Source organism: Lissotriton helveticus, chromosome 4_1, assembly GCF_964261635.1.
Source record: "Lissotriton helveticus chromosome 4_1, aLisHel1.1, whole genome shotgun sequence".
In the NCBI taxonomy this organism is placed as follows: domain Eukaryota; kingdom Metazoa; phylum Chordata; class Amphibia; order Caudata; family Salamandridae; genus Lissotriton; species Lissotriton helveticus.
Window position 1 is genome coordinate 1,454,272,554 of NC_136063.1, and position 15,481 is coordinate 1,454,288,034.

The following is a 15,481-nucleotide window of genomic DNA, read 5'->3' on the forward strand; positions in this document are numbered from 1 at the left end:
GGAAGGTCAACATCCGCCCTTTTAGCATAAACAAAGAAATCAAAAGAGCAGAGTCCGTGCAGGCATGACGTAATAGTAACCACAATACTATCATGCAATCATGAAACCCAGAATTAATTCACGTAGGCGGAAGAGCGGCTCTGAAATTGTACGCAGGATTATAACAGTCAACGTCATAAACAGTGCCCATCACCCCCCACCCACCAACTATCCCAAACACGGACCCAAGAGAAAAGAAAGAAAGGAAAACGAAGGCAAAAAGAAAGAAAGCAAAAACAAGGCACCATAGAAACCGAAACCAAACTCAAAACCCATCCCCCAACCCCCACCCTACACGCATGCAGAGGCTACGGCCTACCCCCCCCCAGCAGTGTGTCTGTCGCCCAATAAACCCGAAATATAGAATAAGAAGAGAGAAGAAAAGGAAAGAGTATAGATGACTTCTAAGATATAGGGAGTAAGAAAAGAGCAATCTAATCTATAACTCCCAGTAAAGAAGAAATGAGGGGGAGGAGCCAACCGGATTCTAAGTCTCTCGGACACCCCAACCATGCATCCTCTCCTACCCTATACACCGTAACAAGAATAGAGAATATACAGCACAAAGGAAGGTAGGGAGAGCACAAGTGTCATATCAGTACAGACTTAAGAGACGTCCCCTCCCGAATCCCCACCCGTCAATCAAACCCAAGTAGTCATATCCCCTCATGTGTACCAGCAAAAGCAGTGAGCTACGAGCATAACACAAAGCAAAGAGCGTCACATTAGCACATTGTAAAGAAGTGCCTCAGTCCGAGACCTCGCCAGCCAGGAATGTACCATCCACCAAGGGAATCCGCTAACCCTGGCCAGTCCGCACACGTCTCCCCGGCCAGAACCCTCGTGGGGCAACCCCCACCAGCAGAACAAAGGAACAAGATGGCCGCTCTATGCAGGGAGTTGTTGTTCCGAGACAAAATGGACGGGTCCATTCCCGACCAGATCCATGAACCCCACTGAATAGTGCCATCAGGTGCCCCCAATGGTGCAAAATAATCAGAGCCAGAAGCGGGGCCAACTGAGCGTGGGCAGTCAGGCAAAGTAGACGCTGCGCCTGCAGCGCCAGTCCCGAAGGCAGCAGAACCATGGCAGAAAGCATGAGCTCCGATAGGGGTGGAAACAGTGTAGCGCTGGCGAAGAAAGCGGGCATCAAACCGCGGTCACCAACACTGCCGGAGAGGTGAAGTGTGGAGCACTCATGCGGCAACAATGTAGCCCGACCACGAGTCAGGATAGGCAAAGCGTTACAATGAGATAAGCAAGCCAGCGGTGTACGAATCACTCCGGGCGCAACAGCCTCAAGTCTCTCGCACAGCGACAGAAAGCCTTCACGCATTTCTGCCCGCAAGTCGTCGATGGCATCGAGAATAGAGCCACAAGTTAGAGCGGCCGGGGGTGCCATCATTTCCACAGTCACAGACGCGGCCACCAAGACAGTACAGTGCCCAGGGTCCCGCAGCACAGTCCAGTTGTTATCCGGGGCAACGTTGGTAATCAGTGCAGCCGGACCAGCCATCTTAGCCGCCCCACCGGGGAATACACAGGGGCGCGTGGGCGCAAATATCCCGAAGCAACAGGGACTCAGGTCGTAATAGAAGCCGCACGCAGGCAAGACGGAGCAGGAGCAGGCTTGTGGGGGGGCTACGGTATTCAGACGTCAGCCACCATGGGGGGGGCTCGGCGCCCCTCACCTGTAGATCCCAGCAGCAGAGGCACCAGCGAGAACCCCCGGTCGGCAGGCACACAGTTCAGGGCAGGCGTAGACCCCTAGCAGACAGCAGCGTTAATCAGGGCGCCAGGTCCGCTGCGCATCCATAACCCCTCGCAGCTCCGGCAGTCGCCATGTCTGGATCCCAGCCTGGGCATCGGTAACGGGGGCAGAAACGAAATCCGCAAATCGCTCGAAAATACATCGGGTTTTTAGGCAGGCAGGGACATCGGGGGAGCAACAGGCAATTCAGCGCTCTTACGCCGTCCTCCCGCTAGTATGCCATGGCAGGAGAAAGATCAGGATATCGTCGCGAGGAACAAAGGATCGAGGAGCCGAGAGACTACACGTCCGTCCTCATCGCCATCTTGGCTCCTCCCCCCTGCTCCCACAGATTTAAATCGCAACCACCTACTCACCGCCTGGGACCAGCTTACAACACAGAACACCACAGCTATCATGAACTCCATCCACTCAGGAGCACCCACGGACGCCTAGCCCCACCACATTTTCAACCTCAGAATCAAGAAGATTACCAGTAAGCTTACCTCCATTTTCAACTCATCCATCACCACAGTCTCTATCCCTGAAGAATGGAAACTTGCAGAAGTCAGACCCCTTCTCAAAAGACCGTTCGCCATCCTCAGCAGACTTGAGAACTACTGCCCTATCGCTCTGCTCCCATGTCCCACCAAAGTCCTTGAAAAAGCCATGAACCACCAATTCATGGAACACCTGGAGAACAACAATCTGATGGACTCCCATTCTGGATTCTGCACTAACTACAGTACCTAAACTGCTCTGATCACTGCTACAGATAACATCAGAAGCCTCCTTGACCGGGGAGGAATGGCGGCTCTGATCCTGCTCGACCTCTCAGTAGCGTTCAACACCGTATCCCACCACACCCATATCAAGAAACTTCATCACATCGGAATCCAAGGAGACGCCCTCAAATGGATTGCTTTCTTCCTCACCTATGGACTAAACATCATATCCTACGCAGGTGAAACCCAGCTCATCCTCTCACTATCAGAAGACCCCTCCACCACAAGAGCCAACTTCCACAGGTGCTTGAGGAGCATCACTAATTGGATGAAAAATAACTGCCTAAAACAATCATAGACGAACAGAAGTGCTGATGTTCAGGATCAACACCTCCCCGCGGAACGACTCCTGGTGGCCCTCTGAACAAGGACCTTCACCCACTCATCCTCTCTTCAAGAATTCAGTAAGGGACTCAAGACCTGGAAGTTCAACTGATCCCACCCGAAGCAGCAAGGCCCTCAGGGCCTGGATACCCTTGTGGTTGATCAGCCGCGCTTTACATATCCTGATTGATTGAGAGTACCAGTTATCAAATAAACCATCCCACAAAAAAGTCCCCACATGTACCTCTGCTGCTCACAAGAGCGAAGTAGGGAAGGGGGATATCAGAGGCAAAGGATCATAATATATCATCCTTGAACGCAGCATGCACCCTTTCCTCAGAAGGTCTACCTCCAGGCCCATTACTGAGCCCGGGGACCACAACTATTGCACCCTCACTATCCTCTGAAGCTCATACATTGCTAAATTAAAAACACCCAAATAAGGACAGATATTTAAAAAGGCCCTTGTGAATTCGCCCTGTAAAAAACTTTTTTTTCTGTCTTGTTCAACTCTCATCTTGAAAGGGAAGCAAATGAAAGCCTTGATTTCCCTCCACCACCATGCTACTCTTAATCTCCAGCAAGGTTGACTGGCTATTGTTGTCAGATTCAAGTCAGTAAACAATAGCAAATGGTTGTCCTCCTACATCACAGACCTTTTCTGGATTATCTCGTGGAGCATCCGTTCTCTCCATTCTTACGTTGCCTCTGCCACCATCAATGTGCCCTCTTTGCTTCATCTCTCTGACTGTTTCCTAGTTGTCAATCTATAGACATTTTCAGAAATTCATCCAGGAGTTAAGGTGGATGATCTCTCTATGTTAAGGGCTCCTCTTTCTAGAATCCCCTTCCTTCTCAATTGCGAATGGGAAATGTCTACCTCTAATTCAAGATCCTTGAAGATTCGCCTCTTCACCATGTCGTATACAATGATGCCCTTTTCACAATAGCCCTCTGGATGAATTCTATGTCTTGTCCACTCAGACACCTAAGACTGGCTTCGCCTCTTCACCCAGACTCTCAAGACCCTTGCTATTTCAAGTCTTTTTCTTGCTTTGTACATATCTAGGCTGCGTGCCTTTCCACCCTTATTTTGTTCATTCCATTACATGCAGGGAGGGGAACTGTATGCAAATAGGTCTTGGCATAATGAGCAAAAAAACTGTGGAATATAATGCAACCTCGAACAGTTGGCTGTTGTTAAAATGAATTCTGGCATTTCCACCATAACTTTGTGTTCCTCTTACGTAGAAAATGTAACACCAGTGTTATCTAACTTAATAAGGAATTATAAGAATGCTAAGATGCCAGAAAGGCATTTTTGTCATAAATGTGTATGATTTTTAGGTTTCATCCTTTAATCTCAGTACGTGAAAGGGGCAAAATTAAAAGTTCAAGCTTTGGTAGATTGGCCCGTAGCAATGTCAACGAAAAGGTTGCAATATACTTTGGCTTTTTTATTTTAATTTTAAAGAAGACTCTTGCTATATTATGTATCCTTTGTTCAACTTATGATTTGGATACCAAGGAAGGGGGTGTCCTACAAATGATCTGTAGCAGTCCAAGACACCTTTGATAGCTGAATCCGCATGTCTTGCATCATTGTCCGTGATCAGCAAGTGATTGCTTGCCTGCCAGTCCCACTGTCATCAGGGGTGTTAACTTGCTTTACTTCTCATTAGTAGTGAGTCTTCATTGAACTTGAACCCCTCCCATTAGCAGAAATAGGGGAGAACCCTACTTTCTGATTCTCATTGACTCTCATTGACATTTTATATGGTACTCCCATTAATAGTAATTCTTCATGGAACTTACTCCCTCACTTTAGCAGAAAATTGAGAACCCTACTTTATGATTCTCATTGAAATTTGCTATGGTAGATTATGCCATTCTTCTAGACACCAAGAAGAATTGCCTGGGCATTGGAGGACAAATGCTAAACTAGTAATTCTGATAACAAAGTAACCACAGCCAAGTGGTGAAAATCAAGTTCTCTTCATCTCATCCTGTCCAGTTGCCCCTTTGGGTCTCAGAGCTCCATCTTAGCCATCACATGATGGAATGTATTTATGCAGGATTTGGTGAACTACTGAAAAACTTATGTGCATCCCACTGCCAATATGGTAATGACAGATAGCTATGTCTAGAGATATCTTCAAAGTCTGATATTTCTAAACTCCCCTAAGGATTTGAAAAACATAAAATGTGACTGACATCTCACTATCTCTTATAAAATTCCTGCTAATCTCTGCAAATCAAATCCTGGTTGATATTTTTCCTTGTCACTTGGAATTGCTTTTACCAAATCCATGGGTTTTGTGTTGGATAACAAATTACACATTCAAAATTGAAAACAAATTGAAGTAGTCTTACCTGGAGCTGGTTTTGAATGAGTATGTCGAAGAGCTTTCTCTCTTTAGAATGGTCTGAGGGAGCGTCTTTCTCTGTAGTATACCTAAAGCAAAAGTAGCCTTCCGAAGTGCGACATGCACAGCAGCCTGTTAGGTTTCTGGCAACGACAGTTTGCCTACCTTAGCCCAGCTCTCATCTCCGTACATTGGCACACTGCCTGCCTGGTCCACAAAACCCTTCTCAGTCTCCTCAGTGCCTGGACGAGAAGCTGACCATCTCCAGGGATCAGTGTTCTCAACACAGCACTCAACTGCTGTACCTAGGTACTCCACATTTTGAGAGAGTGAGAACCACACAGCGTACACCTTCTGAGGATTTAGCCCTCCAATTATGAACCTTCCAACCGACACAGCTTTTCCTGTCCACCGTTTTCATGACTTTCAAAAAATTCCCGAAAGAACAGCTGTTCAAGTTGTCAATTTTTGACCTCTTACTTGTTCTCTCTTTTGAATTGTTCTGTAGCCTTTTCCTCTACTCCGTGTTTTAATTTTCCTTTCCTCAGTCACATTTTCTGTGCATTCCATCCTGTAACTCCTATTGATTTATTAATTTGGGTGTGTGAAAAAGGATGTAATCCTTAATATGTCTAGCTTTTCCTCATCCTACCCTTCTCACTATAAACAATACTGTTGCAAGTCTAACCTCAATATAAGTGTTTGCTATCACTCTTGCATTCATTATTGGAACGACCCTCTACCCACTGATAAGGTATAACTTAGTATTTGCATGCCCTACATGTTTCCCTTTTTTTTTTTTCTCAAAAGATTTTATTAGAAGAGTTTTTACAAAACAGTACAGAGTAGGCCGAAACGGAGGCATTACTGGTTTGCTGTAGTTACACGCATGGATAATGATACATGTCGGGCTCATAGACAACGAACTATGTTGGAACTGTCGGAAACAGAAAGGAGACCTATCACACATGATCGTCCACTGCCCGAAAGTTAAAACATTCTGGGGGAAAGTAAGAGATTTCGTCTATAATGTAACCGGATATACTCCACAACTAGACCTCCTCAGCATAACAAATGCCTTCATGGCCCCAGAGATACACTCAGCCAACGACAGGTATACAGCTCTCTGATGCCACAAGTTACCTGTTTGTTCTGAGTAAGACTTCCTGAAATGTGAAATAAATAAATATACCACTGAATGTGGACGTCCTGCCAACTGTGGACTCTGAGGCATCTGATATCACAGGTGAAACAATACTTTCACAAATGCAGCCAGCTACTTGAGTGTTGCATCCATTTTTTAATTGTCCTGAAAAAGTTGACCATTTTGGCAGTTGATTATATAATTTGCAAAGAAACGTTAGCTAATTCAGACAAAACATTACTTGGATTGCTTGTTGCAACATCTTACTCTTATGTCAAACCATACGAGTATTTCTTTTTCTAAGGAGCTCGGTGTATGAATGGAAGGCATGATAGTAATCTAATCTACTTCTTTAGATTCAACTAGAAATGCACTTTAAGCCAGGCTACCAGAATAACCAAGCAAATTTTATACCGCAGTTATGTTCCGATAATATCTCTAGAGAATTTGTTGGCACTTACCACAACTGTGTTCGAAGCTGTCTAAATGAGATTTGAAAATATTACAGTGCCCAGAGTACAGAACGTGGTGGGTTATTGCTTAATCAAGATATGCTTTAGATTCTTGGTGTGTTACAGGAACAATTGCTTTACCATTTGTGTTGTGATCAATCAGTGTTCAAAAACCCAGGTCTGCTAGAAATGCTATAGTTAATAGAGCTACTACCAGGTATAGTTGATGAAAAGAAATTAAGTCAGTTGTTCACAGCTGTGAAATATCTACTTTGATTAAAGCTAACTATCAGCCAGTTGCAAGATTGCTTTTTCTATCGAACTACATCTGTCTTGAAGGTTCCTGTGATTTTGGTGATAGTCGATTTAATATTAGGGATTGCTCATTTACTTTTTTCCAGACTCTGCATGTGGTAACTTTGTTATCCATGAAATGTTTCTCAGATACAGGGATTACCTTATGTCATATCAAATTGTGGTCTCATGTTCAGTATTGTTTTCCAAGAGGTTTACATGGTAAGTATAACATAGACCTTCCTTTTATTGGTAGCATCCTCAAAGAATGAGCAAACAAGACAGCTCAACTTTTTCAGTGGTATTTCCGCTGACGTTTCGTCAACTGGGTGAGTAACCTATCAGTAGCTGAATCTGAGCATAATGCTTCTTGGCACTAAACTCTGATTCTTTTGCCACCCAAGCTACTTTCCTTGCCTTTCCTGAAAAGGATGCTGGTTGTGCCTGCAGCTCCAATAGTGAGGGATCAAAACAATATCAATACTTGTCCATTGTATTTTGAAAACTTGTCAAGATGTCCTACCTGAGTGCAACAAGATCATGTCTATAATTGTGTCATAATCGCTGTTGCTCAATCATTTATCCCAACCTTATTCTAAATGTTAATCTTAAAAGCATAGTGTTCAATGGTTCCAATAAAATGGGGATGTATAATGTCTCTCCTTTTGGCAGTATGTGGAGAACCTGTCAGCAGTTGGTAGATCTTTAAATATATGGTGGACATATTGCACTTAGAACTGATTGTTTATATCTGTAACACAATAGGTAATTTAGACAATGATGATATTAGTACCCTCAATTATTGTTTCTGGTGTTTTAAGATAAACCGTACAAAGAGGTATTTTCCTCAAGTCTAGAGGTCAATTGATCACACTCCCCTTTTTAGGGCTCGGACTCCTCCCCACTGTAAGTGGGGGAGGAGTTTCGAGATCCTAATGTTAGAAGAAAAAAAAGAAGTATCTCCTAGGGCCTTGGCGAGAGGAATTCCACACATTCCTTAGCGTTTTCTGTCATCTGGCCAGTGATTCGTCTTCCTTGTGTTTTCGTTTTAATAGGCTTGAAGTGATAGGGTAAATGTAGTTTTGTTCCGCCATTTTGGGCATATTTCGTTCGTGCTCGCGCAAAGAAGTACATAAATTATAATTAGGAGCTGTCAGGGTGCCTCCGTTAGTGAATCCAGATGGCCGGGCGCGTTCACAATTCTGCAGCGCTCAGCGCGCAGCTTCCTTGTTCTTGTTTTTTTTACAATTGGATCGCTTTCGCGATCTGTGGTCCGGCGTTGTGAAGCTTGTTTGTTCGGGGATTCTACGCGCGTTCAGTTTTTCATCGGAGGTACATGCCGAGTTGTTATGAAGTACATGGGAGCAGTTTAACAGGATGTGAGCACTCGGATAACTCTATTGTGCGGACCAGGCATGTGAGTGAGCACGAGCTTATTGCCAGCGCGCCAGAGATGCACCTTAACCCTGCGTGTAAAGAAGCGTCGCTGTGTCAGGTACCGAGAACTCCGACTGCTCTTCCGTGGGCTTCTATCCTGACCCCCCGCATCCTTATCATTGTACAGGGGCGCCATAGCTCAGGCATTGGGCCTCAATTCTGATTCCAGGGAAGCCACTCCCTCTGCTCTTTCATTACTAGGCGCGCACACCACAGCTGTCGGTGCACCTCAATCCCGACCTGCCACATCGTCTGCTATTTCAGTTCCGGAGCGAGCTTAGCTCCGGCAGTGTACCTCAATCCCGACCTGCCGCATCCTCTGCTATTTCAGTACCAGGCGTGCACAGCTCTGTCAGTGCACCTCAATCCCGACCTGCCGCATCCTCTGCTATTTCAGTACCAGGCGTGCACAGCTCTGTCAGTGCACCTCAATCCCGACCTGCCGCATCCTCTGCTATTTCAGTTGCGGAGCGAGCATAGCTCCGGCAGTGTACCTCAATTCTCACATGCCATGCACACTGCTCTTTCAGTACAGGGGTGCACAGCGCCATTTTCTCCTGTTTTTAGGTCCGGGGCGCACACAACTCGGTCAGTGTACCTCAGTCCTGAACTGTTGACCCTCTGCTATTTTTGTACTGAGGCGCATCCTACCCACCTCAATCCAGACCGACCGCACCCTGGGCTCCAGCAGTCCCGGAACGCCGCAGCTCTGCCAATGTGTCTTAATGCAGAGCTGCCGCCCCCCCTGCTGTGCAATACAGGGCGCACTCACTTCAGCCAACGTATCTCAGTCGGGACCAGCACAGCATCTGTTACAGCACCACCACACTGTGCCAAAGTACCTCGACCCAGACCTTGGCAGCCTCTGCTGTTACACGACTGACGCACACTCTGCTCTTCCGAGGCACACCAATCCTGACCCGCCGCAGCGTCAGGTATTACAGTACTGGGACATACTTAGTTCTGGCAGTGCCCTCTGTACAGACCCGTCGGACCCTCGGCTCTCACAAGCACACACTATCTCTTCCCTGTGGCTCCCCATCTTTTTCAGGGAGACACCCACACACTGCAGAGTGTGAGTGCAGAGTGTGAGTGCAGAGTGAGTGCAGAGTGAGTGTGAGTGCAGAGTGAGTGTGAGTGCAGAGTGAGTGCAGAATGCAGAGTGAGTGAGTGCAGAGTGAGTGCAGAGTGCAGAGTGAGTGCAGAGTGAGTGCAGAGTGAGTGCAGAGTGAGTGCAGAGTGAGTGCAGAGTGAGTGCAGAGTGAGTGCAGGGGCAGAGTTAGTGCAGAGTGAGAGCAGGGGCAGAGTGAGTGCAGGGGCAGAGTGAGTGCAGGGGCAGAGTGAGTGCAGAGTGAGTGTAGAGTGCAGAGTGAGTGTAGAGTGCAGAGTGAGTGTAGAGTGAGTGCAGAGTGAGTGCAGAGTGTAGAGTGAGTGCAGGTGCAGAGTGAGTGCAGAGTGAGTGCAGAGTGAGTGCAGAGTGAGTGCAGAGTGAGTGCGAGTGTAGAGTGAGTGCAGAGTGTAGAGTGAGTGCAGGTGCAGAGTGAGTGCTGAGTGGGTGCAGAGTGAGTGCAGAGTGAGTGCAGAGTGAGTGCGACTGCAGAGTGAGTGCAGAGTGAGTGCAGAGTGAGTGCGACTGCAGAGTGACTGCAGAGTGAGTGTGACTGCAGAGTGATTGCAGAGTGAGTGTCACTGCAGAGTGACTGCAGAGTGACAGTGACTGCAGAGTGACTGCAGGGTGACTTCAGAGTGACAGTGACTGCAGAGTGACTGCAGAGTGACAGTGACTGCAGAGTGACTGCAGAGTGACAGTGACCGCAGTGTGTGTGTGCAGGGTGAACAGTGTGTGAGAGTGCAGGGTGAACAGTGTGCAGAGTGAGTGTGAGTGCAGAGTGAGAGTGAGTGTGAGTGCAGAGTGCAGAGTGAGTGAGTGCAGAGTGCATAGTGAGTGCAGAGTGAGTGCATAGTGAGTGCAGAGTGAGTGCAGGTGCAGAGTGAGTGCAGGTGCAGAGTGAGTGCAGGTGCAGAGTAAGTGCAGAGTGAGTGCGAGTGCAGAGTGAGTGCAGAGTGAGTGCAGAGTGAGTGCAGAGTGAGTGCGACTGCAGAGTGACTGCAGAGTGAGTGTGACTGCAGAGTGACTGCAGAGTGAGTGTGACTGCAGAGTGAGTGTGACTGCAGAGTGACTGCAGAGTGACTGCAGAGTGAGTGTGACTGCAGAGTGACTGACTGCAGAGTGACTGCAGAGTGACAGTGACTGCAGAGTGATAGTGACTGCAGTGTGTGAGTGTGCAGGGTGAACAGTGTGTGAGTGTGCAGGGTGAACAGTGTGTGAGTTTGCAGGGTGAACAGTGTGTGAGTGTGCAGGGTGAGCAGTGTGTGAGTGTGTAGGGGCAGTGTGTGAGTGTGCAGGGTACGAACACTTGAACTAAGTCCACCACACACACATACATAAGACCACACACACATCACACACACACCACATACACACACACACACCACACACACACCACATACACACCACATACACACCACACACACACACACCACACACACACACCACACACACACACACACCACTCTCTCACCACCACACACTCACCACCACACACTCACCACCACACACGCAACCACACACACACACCACCAGCCATCAGTGCACGCTTTCACCAGGCACAAACACCACCAGCCATCAGTGCACGCTTTCACCGGGCACAAACACCACCAGCCGTCAGTGCTTGCTTTCTCCAGGCGCACTCACCACCAGCCGTCAGTGCACGCTTTCCCCAGGCACACACACCAACAGCCGTCTGTGCACGCTTTTACCAGGCACACACACCAACAGCCGTCAGTGCACGCTTCCACCAGGCACACACACCTCCAGCCGGCAGTGCACGCTTCCACCAAGCACACACACCACCAGCCATCAGTGAACAATTTCTACAGGCACACACACCACCAGCCATCAGTGCACACATCAATTGTTAACGCATCCACAATAAACTATTGTAGCAATCGCAGTATGGTGCACTTTACTTTTAAACATATTCATCTAAAGCGCAGCATGTCACCATTGCTACAATTCCAATCCAACCCACATAATTCCACTACACACCACATGCATACACTCCATAACACATGGCTAAAAGACATTGCCATTGACAATGCCATTAGCTCTAACTCAAATAAATCCGAGACCTATTGCATTTCCAATGCTTGTTCTTTCTAAAGTAGGCATAATGTTTTGGTATTTTATGTTATGTGTATTTGTGGAGCGAACAAATCAGCCGGGACGGTATCCTTGCACTGAAGCTAAAGCTATATGGGCTGAGCCGGGGCTGGGCCTAGGTGAAGGCTTTCAGTTTCTTGCAGATTTCAATAACTGTGGAGGAGGCTCTGATGTAAACATTGTTCCAGTTTTTAGGAACAGAAGGCATGCCTGCCAGATCTGGTACTGTATCTTGGGGGGCGGGGATTGCGAGCAGAAGTCTGCCTGATCGGATGTGTCTGGTAGGTTTGTGGAAGTGAGATACCATCAACCGCACAATTGAGATAGGAACTATAACACATTTTTGTGATTTTACTAATAGTGATTGGTATTAGCGGAACCTATTGGGCAAAGAGGAAACGAAATCAGTCAGGTAGCCCTGACAGGATCAGTCTACTTGCTGTTGCTGTAACCAAAGTTCCTCACATATATTAAAGAACTTACCTCGTACCTGACTATTGCTTAGGGCTCCAATAACAGTCTCTGGGCTGTGAAGATAATATGTACCTTATTTTTCTTTGGTATGAACTGCTTGCTCCCAAGCATTTAATGATTCATACTGTGTGGGTCTAGGGGGAGGTTTCATTTTATATATATATTGTTTCCCTTACAGTTTAAATAATCTTTAAATCAAAAGTAGCACACTGTGAAAATCTTAGTGCTCCTTCTTATTCAGTGATATTGTGCCATTGGCAAAACCAAAACATGTATCCCTACTTTTGTAGCCATATAATGTCTTGGCTTCCCTTCCGGTGGAGCCTCTTCTCCCACATGGACAGAGGCTCGTACATCGTCTCTCATTACATTTCTAAAAGCTTTGAAGCATTTATGATTGCAAAGATTTAACAATGAATTAACAATATCAATAATTTCATTGTTTTTCTTTTGGATAGTACATAGTTCCATACAAATCAATATTCTCCTCCGGTCCTAACACAATACTTCTTCATGAACCTATCACAGTATAGCACATGATGATTCACCAACCAAACCTAGGGCAGCACCAACTGACTTATCCCAGCACAGCACACACTGACATAATTATCACTCTTTGTAGCGGTTCACCATCCTTTACAATTTCCTCTTATTTAAATTTCACAACTCTGAGAAAGCACAATAAACAAATAACTCTTGTTTGTTCCACTAAAGAATTCAAAGTAGTTAATTCATACAAGAAACAATTGGAAATAATACCTTCCCACTCCCTCGCACACACACAGATGAGATCTCGACAAGCGGGAAATCACCCTGACTGATATAGTTTCTTCTTTCCACAATGGGTTCCACTAACACCAATCACTACTAGTACAATCACAATAATTTGTTATAGTCCCTATCTCAATTGTGCTGTCGATGGTCCCTCACAAACCAACACAACGAAACCGTAGCAGACAAGTAATACAATATTAACTGTCTTCTATCCTGGCATCTTAGACTATTTCAAGTCCGATAACGACTTCAGCTGCTCAACACCAAGGGCATTAGCACAAATAAGCCATCAACTTTACCAAAATTCAAAACGCATAACCTCAACAAAGACTATTATGACACATAACCCTGTTGATACTCACACCTCCACCACTGCAATCACCTTTTGTAACTGTAAAATATTTCAGTCTTCAAATTCGGGATTTGAACTTTAGGGACATGGGCAATTCTAAACTTGGCCAATTTATTTTAGCTCCTTTCTCTCTCGTGACATATGCTATCATGATGCTACTTGACAACAGGAGGATTTTTGTATCTTAATCTTTGTGTTTAATCATTAAATACTCCCAGCCACTCTACGTATGGACCTTTTGCTTGTCTACGAAAAGAGTTTAAAATGAGCAATCATTAACATCAGTTCTTCTTAGACAATAAACTCATTAGGCTTTTATGATAGTTATTAAAGAGATTTTAATTGAGTTAAAGGGTTTTAATAACCATTACTAAATTCAAATTATTTTATTTAGAAGTTATTAGTCTTTAGGCATTATAAATTCAAATAATCCATTAGTAGGTATTTCAAACCCAGGTTAAATTCCAGATTTGGTGAAAATTACAAATAATATTGAAATAGTACGGCAAGCGTGTTCCATTACTGAATTTCCCTAAGCTAAATTAAAGATTTAGGTCACAAATGAAATCAAATTAAACATGTCAGTTCAGAAACCCAATAAAGAGTTCTGATGAGAGAATAGATGCATAACCATAAAGCTTTATTTAAGTCATGGAAGTTTCAAGCAGGAAAATAGTCTCAGCTATAAATGTTCTCGCAGTCAAAAGCCAGAGGGTCGAGGGAGTGTCTCTACCTACTCTTGGAACACAAGCTAATATATATTCAGATTACCCAAAAGTGAAACACCATGTACATTACCTGTTCCTGGTGTCCAGTAGGATCTCAGCAAACCCTGAGAGCAGGTAAACTTTCCAATTTCTCATGTCTCCACAATAGACCACAGAAATATGTTCTGGAAAAGATACTTTGTGTACATCGTGCGGTTCAGATAGATCTTCTCATAAGTCATGCTCCCGGCCATCTTCTCCCCTCCTGGTGAGAACCTCACTATCAGTTGTCTTATACATAATAAATACCTATTAACTAACTAACTGGGCTTCTGGAAAGTTACAGCATCTGCACTAAAAGAGAAAAACATCTCGAGGAAAGCATTAATTAAATTCAAAAATAGGCCTTTCAATGCTAATGTGTAATTTGCTGTTAATAGGAGTCATCAGTAGTTAGGCTAACTTAGGTCAGTACATTATGTTACTGAATTCAGATACTTGCAACTCCTAAGTAGGAATACCCACTATAAGTTTGCTTTACCATACATGTATTAAATTTGCATAAGCTTTTATATTTCCTGCTTAAATGCATTTTTATATTTGCAAAATGAGAAAATTCGTTTCCACAACCTCAATACATTTTGATCTTGTGAGCGATGTATTTAGGAGAGTCAGTGACATAAAAAAACTGGTTATAACCAAAACTTTTACTTTCTTTGTTGAACATCGTAAGTGTAATCAGTAATACAGGAGTCCAGTTGGAGCAGCAAAAGCAATCTCAAAGGCATATTTGTTCATCTAAATGGATATCATCATTTCGCCTTTCCTCAAGAGTTACTAAATGTGTTACAGTGGTTCCATGCCTGAAGGACTATACCAATGTTCTTTATCTTTATCTTGACATTCCAGCAATTCTCACATTGCAGAGTGTTGCAGCTTAACTCCTGTTACTTTTCTACATGTGAGCTTGTAGCTTGCCTATTCTGGCCTTTCAGCATTGGCTGCTTACTCTAAACACTGTGCTCTCTTCGAATCACCGTGCTTTAAGCATATACACATTTTTTATCCTCCTTTTTTTTAATTCCCAGACTCTGGCAGCATATTCCCTGATGAGTCTGGCAACGTCCCTGTTGAGAATTTATGGATGAAATTAATTACACTTATGAAGAAGAATAAAGAAAGACTAAACACATTAAGTTAATAATGGAGCACTTCTGGATATATGAACTTTGACAAATCATTATTTTACCTCCTGTGGAACATTAATGTAGAAGGAATATACTTCACAGGAAGTAGCTTTGTGTTTAGCCGCCTGTATCCCTACAGTGCAATGCAATCAATTGTTTACATTCTTCTCAAT

General features: G+C 44.9%; 1 protein-coding gene across 4 annotated transcripts in view; it reads left to right on the plus strand.

Annotated features, from left to right (window-relative positions):
• RIPK1 (receptor interacting serine/threonine kinase 1) overlaps nucleotides 1-15,481 on the plus strand; it is a 225,027-nt gene that overhangs the window by 110,804 nt on the left and 98,742 nt on the right. The window lies entirely within an intron of this gene.